Source organism: Aptenodytes forsteri, unplaced genomic scaffold, assembly GCF_000699145.1.
Source record: "Aptenodytes forsteri isolate BGI_AS27 unplaced genomic scaffold, ASM69914v1 Scaffold201, whole genome shotgun sequence".
Classification (NCBI taxonomy): domain Eukaryota; kingdom Metazoa; phylum Chordata; class Aves; order Sphenisciformes; family Spheniscidae; genus Aptenodytes; species Aptenodytes forsteri.
The window spans coordinates 535,995-544,166 of NW_008796209.1; the positions used below are offsets into that span (position 1 = coordinate 535,995).

At 55.9% G+C, this 8,172-nt stretch overlaps 1 protein-coding gene across 1 annotated transcript in view; it reads left to right on the forward strand.

The window, feature by feature from the left end:
* Positions 1-3,078: 3,078 nt before the first annotated feature.
* FAM214B (family with sequence similarity 214 member B) overlaps positions 3,079-8,172 on the forward strand; it is a 55,103-nt gene continuing 50,009 nt past the window's right edge. Inside the window, exons 1-2 of the mRNA XM_019474372.1 lie at positions 3,079-3,143; positions 4,632-4,728. The gene's annotated coding sequence lies outside the window, so the exon portion shown is untranslated. The remainder of the gene's footprint in view (positions 3,144-4,631; positions 4,729-8,172) is intronic.

The following is an 8,172-nucleotide window of genomic DNA, read 5'->3' on the forward strand; positions in this document are numbered from 1 at the left end:
CACCTGCCCGGTGGGTAAACCACAGCCTTCAGCGTGGGGCCGCGAAAACGGCGCTGGAGCGGATGTGAACCCCGGCATGCGCGGCGAGAGGCCTGCCGCCCTCTGGTGACAGCCGCCACGGGCGGAAGGACCCGTCGCGGGGGGACATTTACCCACCGAAATCAGCAGCTAGAGACCTGGCGGGGTTTTCAAGCGTTCCGCCGTGGCTGGGGCGCCCGATCTCTACAGAAACCACGCAGGCGGCGCGCGGCGTGCTCTCGGCGGGGGCGGGGGGGGGTTTTTTTAAAAAGGTGGGGGAAGACGGAGGGGATGGCTGCGTGACGGGAGCTGGGGCTGTGGGCTTGCTGACAACCCGCCTGTGGACGTGACCCTTCTGGTGAGGTGTACAAGGGGCGCAGGCTTGTCTCCGGGGTTTCCAGCCTTCTTTTAGCTTTTACGGAAGGAGCGTGGAGTTTGCTGCTGTTGTGGGAAGTGTACGGTAGAGGAATGCCGTGCTGTGCCTTAGGGTATTTTAAAAGTCACTTCCACTCAGTGCCTTTTTAAAAAGCACCACACAAGCACAGATCTGCTCATGGACCTGTCCTCCTCTGCCTGAATTGTGTCCATTAGCCTTAGCAAAGAGGGGAGGTTGGGACCCGTGGAGAGAGCAGCAGGATTGAACCCTGACACAAAGGAGAGTCTCGGCAAACTTGGTAACGCATGCAGAAGGTGAACAAGGTCTGGCAGGTGAAACAGGAGAAAACTGCCACTGCGATAGTACTAGAGTTACTTTTGGCTGCGCTCTGCTTTAGAAAGGGCTTGAGGACTGGGAGAATTAAGTCATCCTGTAAAGCCTCGTCACCGCCTTACTTCACAGCAGCAGTTCACATCGTGCGGGTCTTGGCGTGAGCAAGCGGCGGGGCCCTGGCAAGGGACTACATGTCCCAGCATGCACTCCGCTCACAGCCCAGCTGCCCGCTTGGGCATCGGCAGGCTGGGATCTACAGCCTCCTGGCAGCTCTGCCTGTGCTGAGGGCAGGGCAGTGGTGGGAGCTGGGTGAGCGGGGAGGTTTGCACAGGGTTTGGATCGGAGTGGGACACTGCTGCCGCGGTGTCTCTTGCAGAGGAGATGGCACCCGCCTTTGCTTCATCTGCAGCAGCTGCTCCCATAATGTTTTGCCGGGTTCCTGCTGACTATCGTGGGGCCCGAACGTGTCCCTTCCCACAGACCCTGGGGTGGCCAGGATGCGTGGGGACAGCAGAGCCCTCCTGTCGCTCCAGCCACAGAGCTGCGGTCCTCGGGGAACTGGGCTTCTGGACTGAGGTCCAGCCTGCAAGCGGGGCAGGGCTGGGGCCCTTTCAGCTCTGCCACTCATCTTGTTTCTCTTCCCCGTGTGAAAGGTTTCTTACTCGCTGCCAGAAGAAAAGCTGGTGGGGTCACCCTGCGCTGACTTTGGGGACCCCGCTATTTACAGTACAGCTCGCTGAGGGGCTCCCCCACTCCGCCATCTTTGCAGCAAGCTGGGCAGAGCAGCTCTCGATGCTCTGTTCTTCATGTCTGCCCTCTCTGCAGAAATGGACTTTAGGGAATTTAATTTTACTGGTAGGGTTGCTGTTTCACCCCCGGCGGCTTCCTCCAAGGCAGATGAAGCACCCAGTCCCTGCGCGCTCCCTCTGCTGTGGTGCTGAGCTTTCCCAGCCCCTGTTCCATCAGCAGTTTCAGGTCTTCTGAGCACGCGGAGTCGGAGGAGGAAAGAAAGTTCCCTCCCTGAGCTCAAGGGACCTCTGAGGCCAGAGGTCTTCCGCTGGTCCATCTGCGCTGCTGGTCTTCCTCCTTCTTGTCTGCTACCAGCTGCTTCCCCGGCACATTTCTCCACAGCCACGCTGAGCAGCAGAGGCCAGAGATGCTCGGACCTTCCTCACTGCTTCTGAGTCTGAGGGTGGTTCAAGGGGATGGTTATTGATCTGGCTCTTGAAAGTCAATGACTCTTGACTCTTCCTGAGTCCTTTACCTGCCTGGGCCTGCCCACGCTTGTCCCCGGCTAGATTTGGTAGGCACCATCGTGTGCTGTCTGGAAATGCACAGTGCCTGGGGGCCAGGACACCTCCTGGATGCAGAATAAGAAAACGTGTCATTCGTAGGTATGCGACCACAGATGTGAAAGGAGAAAGTGAAGCCGTATTGGTTAGAAAAGTGGTGTCCTCAGCACGCTCTCAGTGTAGCTCTAATCAAATCATCGGAGGCTTCCATGGCTGGAGGAATTAGTAAGTCAGGTTTGAAGCAGGACAGGTGTGAAGGGCAACGCGGGAGAAATCCTGAAGGGTGACATTTGTATGCTAACAGATGGCTTGTGGAGGGTGTCGTGGGTTACTTGGCAGTGAGAGTCTTCTGTGGGAGGGTTTTGCCTGATGCCTCTCCACCGCACATCACTCCCAGGGACCACGTTCTTCCCGTGGGTTGTGTGGGTTCCTGCGTCCTGGCAACACCATCGCATGTTTCTGATCCTTCCTTCTGTCTGCAGCGCCTAGCAGCTCTGCTCCCTGGAGCTTGTTCCTTTGTTTTTCCGTTTTGCTTTTGCTCGTGAGCAAGTGAGCCAGGTCAATATAACCTCTAGAGAACTTGGTCTCACAAAGTTTGAGGTTTGCTTTAAACATGGTTTTCTTTGACCGGGAAGTGTCCTTGCAAATCCTCATCCTCGTTTTGCCTTTGCTCCTCTGTTTCATAGTCTTGCTTGCTTGGCCTCGTGAATGGCCAGCTGCCAATTAACATGTTTTCCCCCTGTTTCTGTCAGTGTCCTCGGCTGGTTGTGAATCCTGAATGAAGAGCAGCTGAGCTCACATGCTCTGCGTTTCAGAGAGCTTTTTCAGGACTGGCCAGTGGCTTGCAGTCATACTCGCCTGTGTTGTGGCCTGGACAACCCCCCAGCGAAGCAGTGTGATGGTAGAACAATACTTGGATGGGAAGCCTCCAAAGGAGTCCTGTGTGCTGCAAAAAGTGCAGTTAGTGATTCAGCTGGAAGTGCTTTTTAGTAACGAATCCCTGTCTCGGGCCAGGGCTGATGTCAACCCTGTGATTCTTCTTGTTGGAAGTGAACAAAGATGCAAAGCCCTTTATGCAAGAGCTGAGGTGATAATCCAGATCTCCTGGCTTTAGTCCATTTGGGGTAATTGCATTCTTTCTGGGGAGTGTTTTCAACCCGTCCCCGTTGGATACATCGCCATCGCTTCCTGTGCTGCAGCAGTATGTGGGTGGCAGTACTTCAGCCATGTCCAAAGCAATTCTTGTCACTGCTCAGGCTTAGAGCCTTTTGAGCCTCTCTGAAAGGTAGTGTGATAGAGCAGGGAACTTGGTGGAGGGTTTTAAATATATGTATATTTACATATACACATGCTACACTTACTGGGGCTTGTTCTGCTTGTAAGCTCTCCAAAAATATAGCCCTGGTGACTAGCTGGTACAGCTTCCAGGTGGGGCCTCTCCTGGGAGGCCGGTGCAGGTTGACCTGCTAGCTGTGTAGGTGCAGGTGACATTAAGCACCAGCTTTCTGGGTGCCTTCGTGACTGTTTTAAGGACCGGCGCACCAGCAACCTAGTGTGATGGTGCCTCCTTGCATCACGGTGTAAAGGCTGCGCTTCTGGGCGACCGGCAGTGTGGCTGCTGCAGTGCTCTGCTCGCTGGTGCTGCAGCTCTGGTCGGAGCTGGGTTGTGCTGCCAGTGGTACCGCAGGGTGGTACCCATGCGGGAGGGCAGGCTGGGGAGCGGGGACTGCCCCTAAGCAGCTTTTGCTCATCGTGCCTGAGGCCGGGGGAGTGTCAGACCTGGTTTTGGGGAGGCTGATGTTGTCCCAGTTTTCAGGACCTGCTGGGCACGAGCACCTAGCCCCCACACAGTGTGATCTCCAGTAGTCTGTAATTACAGCACTGAGAGCCCAGGGAGGAGTCTTAAACAACGTCTTTGTGACGGTGTTGGCAGGCCTCTCGGAGATTTCTATTAAGCAGTTGTCATTTTCCCCCTTTGCTGTAGCCTGGGAAACGCTGCGGCATTGGATTTGGCTTGGTCTGTTTGGGTTGTTGGGAGCGGTGTCTCCCTGCAGCAGAGTTGGGCCCTCCCTGCCCTGGCTTCACGTCCCCGTGGGGCGGTTTAGTGGGTGGTTTGTGGGGACCACAGCCAGAGCCTGTTCTTGCAGATAAACCATACGCCAGCACACCCGCTCGAGTACCGGCAAAGCCTGTGTGGTGGAGCAGCATACATACAGCTGCGCGGGTGGAGAAGAGCAAAGCCAAGGGCACAGAGAGGACTTTGCTTCCCAGTGAAATCCGGGGAAGGGGGACGGTGGCAGCGACCCTAGCAGCCCTCTCTGGGGAACCAACCGTGCACCCACCCGGAGTCACACAGGGAACTGGGGTGATAACTGGAACCCCAGGAGGGAGTCAGGGCTGCAGCTGGAGGGGCGGCCTCAGCACTGGTAAAAGACATGGCGGGATCTTCGAGGTGCTGGGGTGCTCGGGGTCTCTTGCTTCTGTGCATAGGCCACTGACTCGCCTGGTTTGGATGAGCAATTACTGCCCGCCCAGTGTTTGGAAGGTCTTCTTGGGTGGGCAGGGTATTTCCCAGCTGAGCTGAACGTGCGTCTGTCCACTTGTCTTTCCAGGTGACCCAAGACAGCCAGAACAAGCAACCCCAAGACGACGCTGTGGGTGCTGACAGCCGAGAGCTCCCTTTCCCACCTGCTTCAGCCCTACGCCAAGGTTAGCACCCGTTCAGTCATCGCCGGTTTCTCTTCCTTCACCAGGGCTGTGTGAAGAAGCAGGGGAACCCCGTGCCCTCCTCCCCTTGGCCCGCAGGGACAGCTCTGTAGAGTAGGTGTCACCCAGGTCAGGTGCGCCCACAGCCCGGGCTTGCTGGGTGCTCCTGCCTCCCGTCTTGCTGGCAGCGTGGTGAAGGGAGCCTGGATGTGTGTGACCGGTGTTGTTAAGACTGTTGAACCCTGCACGCAGTTGTCAGGAGCTCAAGGGCAGTGTGTTTTAAGCCCTTGGGAACTTGCAGTCTGTGCTGCTTGCTGCACTCGTCCTTCTGTGTACCAGCAGTGTTGAATGGGAGCGTTTCCCAGCTCCTGGTCTCTGCTGCTTGCTGTCCCTCACCTGAACAAACAGAGCTGAGACTTCACCCAGAGCTCGTGGCAGACGTGATCCTGCTTTCTATCAGAACCAGTTGAGCTCTGCCTGCATTTTCCCAGGATTTTGTAGCTCGAGGAGGCCCTTGGCCATGGTGTATGAGGCTTAGAGTGACAGTGAAGTGTTTCAGGAGGACTGGTAGTCTTTGTATTGCCACTGTCAAGAAATGTGAAGGTCAAGCCCTCGCTGCTCTGAGGTAACCAGCCTGGAGCAGACTGAGATGGCTGTGGGCTTCCCGCCCCGTCCCTGTGCCTGGAAGCTTGCGTGCCTGCCTGGGATCCAGCAGTGCCCGCCCTGCCTGCACGGTGTGCTCTCACCAGGAAGGGAGCCCTCATCAGCACTGTGCCTCTGGGAGGGCAGGCCGAGCCCTTCTCTCGCCCCAGGGCTCAGGTACGATTTGGCCAGGAGAGGTTACATAGGGAAGCCGCTGTTTAGGACGCGCGGCTGCCCAGGCTGCGTGGCTCTTTCTCTGAAGTGTCTGCCAGGGAAGTTTGGGGCCAGTCCAGAGACAGCTGGAGACTGGGCCTCAGGCCATCTCGTCCTTCAGCCTGATGCTGAAGTGGTACCCACAGCAAGTGAGGCAGGGGTAGATTTACCTGGGAAGTTAAAAGGAGGGAAGGAAGGGAGAAGTCCTTCCCTCGTGTCAGTGCTGCGTGCTGCAGACTCCCAACCACACAACGCAGTGGTGGCAGAGCCAGCCCCTTTATCCAGCTGAGCCGTGGCAATCACTAATGCCTGCTCCGTGCTGGGATCTTGTATCTCTCTTAGTGATGGAAAAGAGACATGTTATGTGGCTAAGACCAGAGAAAAGGTTTGCCCTCGGTTCTGCTGGAGCTGCTTGCAGATCCCAGTCCCCCAAGCTCACAGCATCCTCTCAGGGCACCCCTGCCTTTTGACAAGAGGCATTTTAACACAAGGCACACCATGTTGGATCCACTTTTCTCCTCCCCGCCCCCCTTGCTGACCAAATAGCTTGATACCTCCAGGGACAGCAAGTCTCCCATATATGTGTAATGCAGCAGCTTCTCCCATTACTTGGTCATGGCATGAACCTCTTCTCTCTGGTTTGGATATTGCGTAACCCAGGTGACATCAGCGAACTTGTATTCAGGCTAAATTAACCATGCTGGTTCAGTTTAGTGCAGCTGGCAGTAATCTGGAAGCCGGTACAGCTTGCAGACCCTTGGACGGACTTGCAGTGCCTCTGTCGGGAATGGGATGGAATGCTTTGCTGGCAAACTCAAAGACTGGGCAAAGTGGAGGTTATATCTTCAACAGAAAGTGGTCAGCCTAATGTCCTTCAGCTTCCTCTTAGCGTGTGTGGGCTGCCATTCCCCCTTGGTCTGACCAGCTGATCTAGGAGTAGGTTTTCTTTCCACTGGAAACCCCAAGGAAATGCTGCCCCGCCGCCCCAGAGATGGGGTCCTGGGTTCCTCGTGAGTATTGGCACTGGAGTTATGCGAGGAATCCCCTCCTTGCCCTGCCATCTCTTTTGCAAGTAGGTCGGGCATTCAAAGATCCTGTTCATGGGAGTGTTGGGACAGCTGGATCCTTGTTCAGTTCTCGCTGCTCCCAAGAATGGAGCAGAGGATCATCTGCTGAGGCTAATTTTAGGTCTCCGAACATTGCCGGTGTCCCTCTGAGCTCCTATTTGTGTGCGATCCTGCGGCTCCCTGCCTAAGAGCTATGTGACAGTCCTGTATCCTCGTGTGTGAAGGTTTTGCCGGGGCATAGTGTCCCAGGGATTAGGAAGAACTTCGAATTCCTCACTTACCTAAAGTGTCTAAGCCATATCAGATGTATGTGTGACCCCTTTTTTTTAGCCCTAGCGCCAAGCGCCCTTTGGACCTTGCTTTGTGGGTGCCCACGCTTTGCGCGGTGGGAAGCGGGCTGCAGCTTTCCAGCCTTTCCCTGCCAAAAATGCAGCATCCCTCCTGTTTGCAGCAGTTGGTTCCCGTTGTCTCGGGTGGGCGCATGTGGTGCGGAAAACAGTCTTCCGCAAAGCCTCTGGGTGTGGAAATACTCCAAAGCCCACAGCCAAGTGAGACGAGAGCCCAGCTCTGGCCCGCTCTGTACGGCTGGATGCTTGGCATTTGCCACTGCCATCCTCCAGCCCACCACAGGGTGAGGCTTCCCGGCCTCTCCCTTGTTGGTACACCTAAGGCTTTTGGCCTCTCTGCACTTTTTTGGTTTCTGTCTGCTCAGGTGATTTTTTTCAGCAGCGCTGAGCTTTGCTGAGTTTCGTGTTGAGGCAAGACGTGGCCCTGCAGTTTTGGCCCATCTTTATTTTTAGCCTGTGTTAGACACGGTTGATGGTATCAGAAGGAAGTTGCACGGTCTCCTGAGCTCCGTGACTCATCCTGGATCAGGACCGAGGCTTCGCTAGCTTCTGCTATAACCCTCAAGTGATGTAACTGGTTGTGGTGGGCCCTGCTAGATCTGGGGAAGGGCAGAATGGGGAGGGAAGCGGAGCTTTTAGAAGTTCTTTTTCATCCATCTTGTTAAGTTGTTAAATTCATTCATTGACAGATATTGGCAGGTATCACACCCGAGTGTGGTTCAGCAGGGTCCTTTGTCTTCCCCTTGCATCTTGTGCCTGTGTAGGGGAGGTGAAAGGGAGAGGAGCTCTGCTCACCCGCCGGGTGGGGTAATTGTTCAGGTGCACGTAGCAATGGCAGACAGCAGTTTTTAGGCCAGGAAGTGAAGCAGGATCCTGTCTCCTGCTCAAGCCACAGCGAGGTTCAGTGCGGCAGAACAGAACTGCCTGAAGTGGAAATGGGCTGGGACTGGAGAGCGGAGACATAGGAGGTGCCTGCCTGGTTGCAGCAGGAAGAGTCTGGGACCTCCATTTCCATCAAATCTGGTGCTGCCACAAGGTAGAAAGAGCTCGTGGGGCTTTCTGACCGGCAGGCAGCCGTGTTGGGTTGGGCTGGGGCAGGGGCTGCGTGTCACCACCAGGGAGCAGGCAGCATGGGACAGGCGGTGATGTTGAAGCTGCCACAGCACAACGTGGGGTGC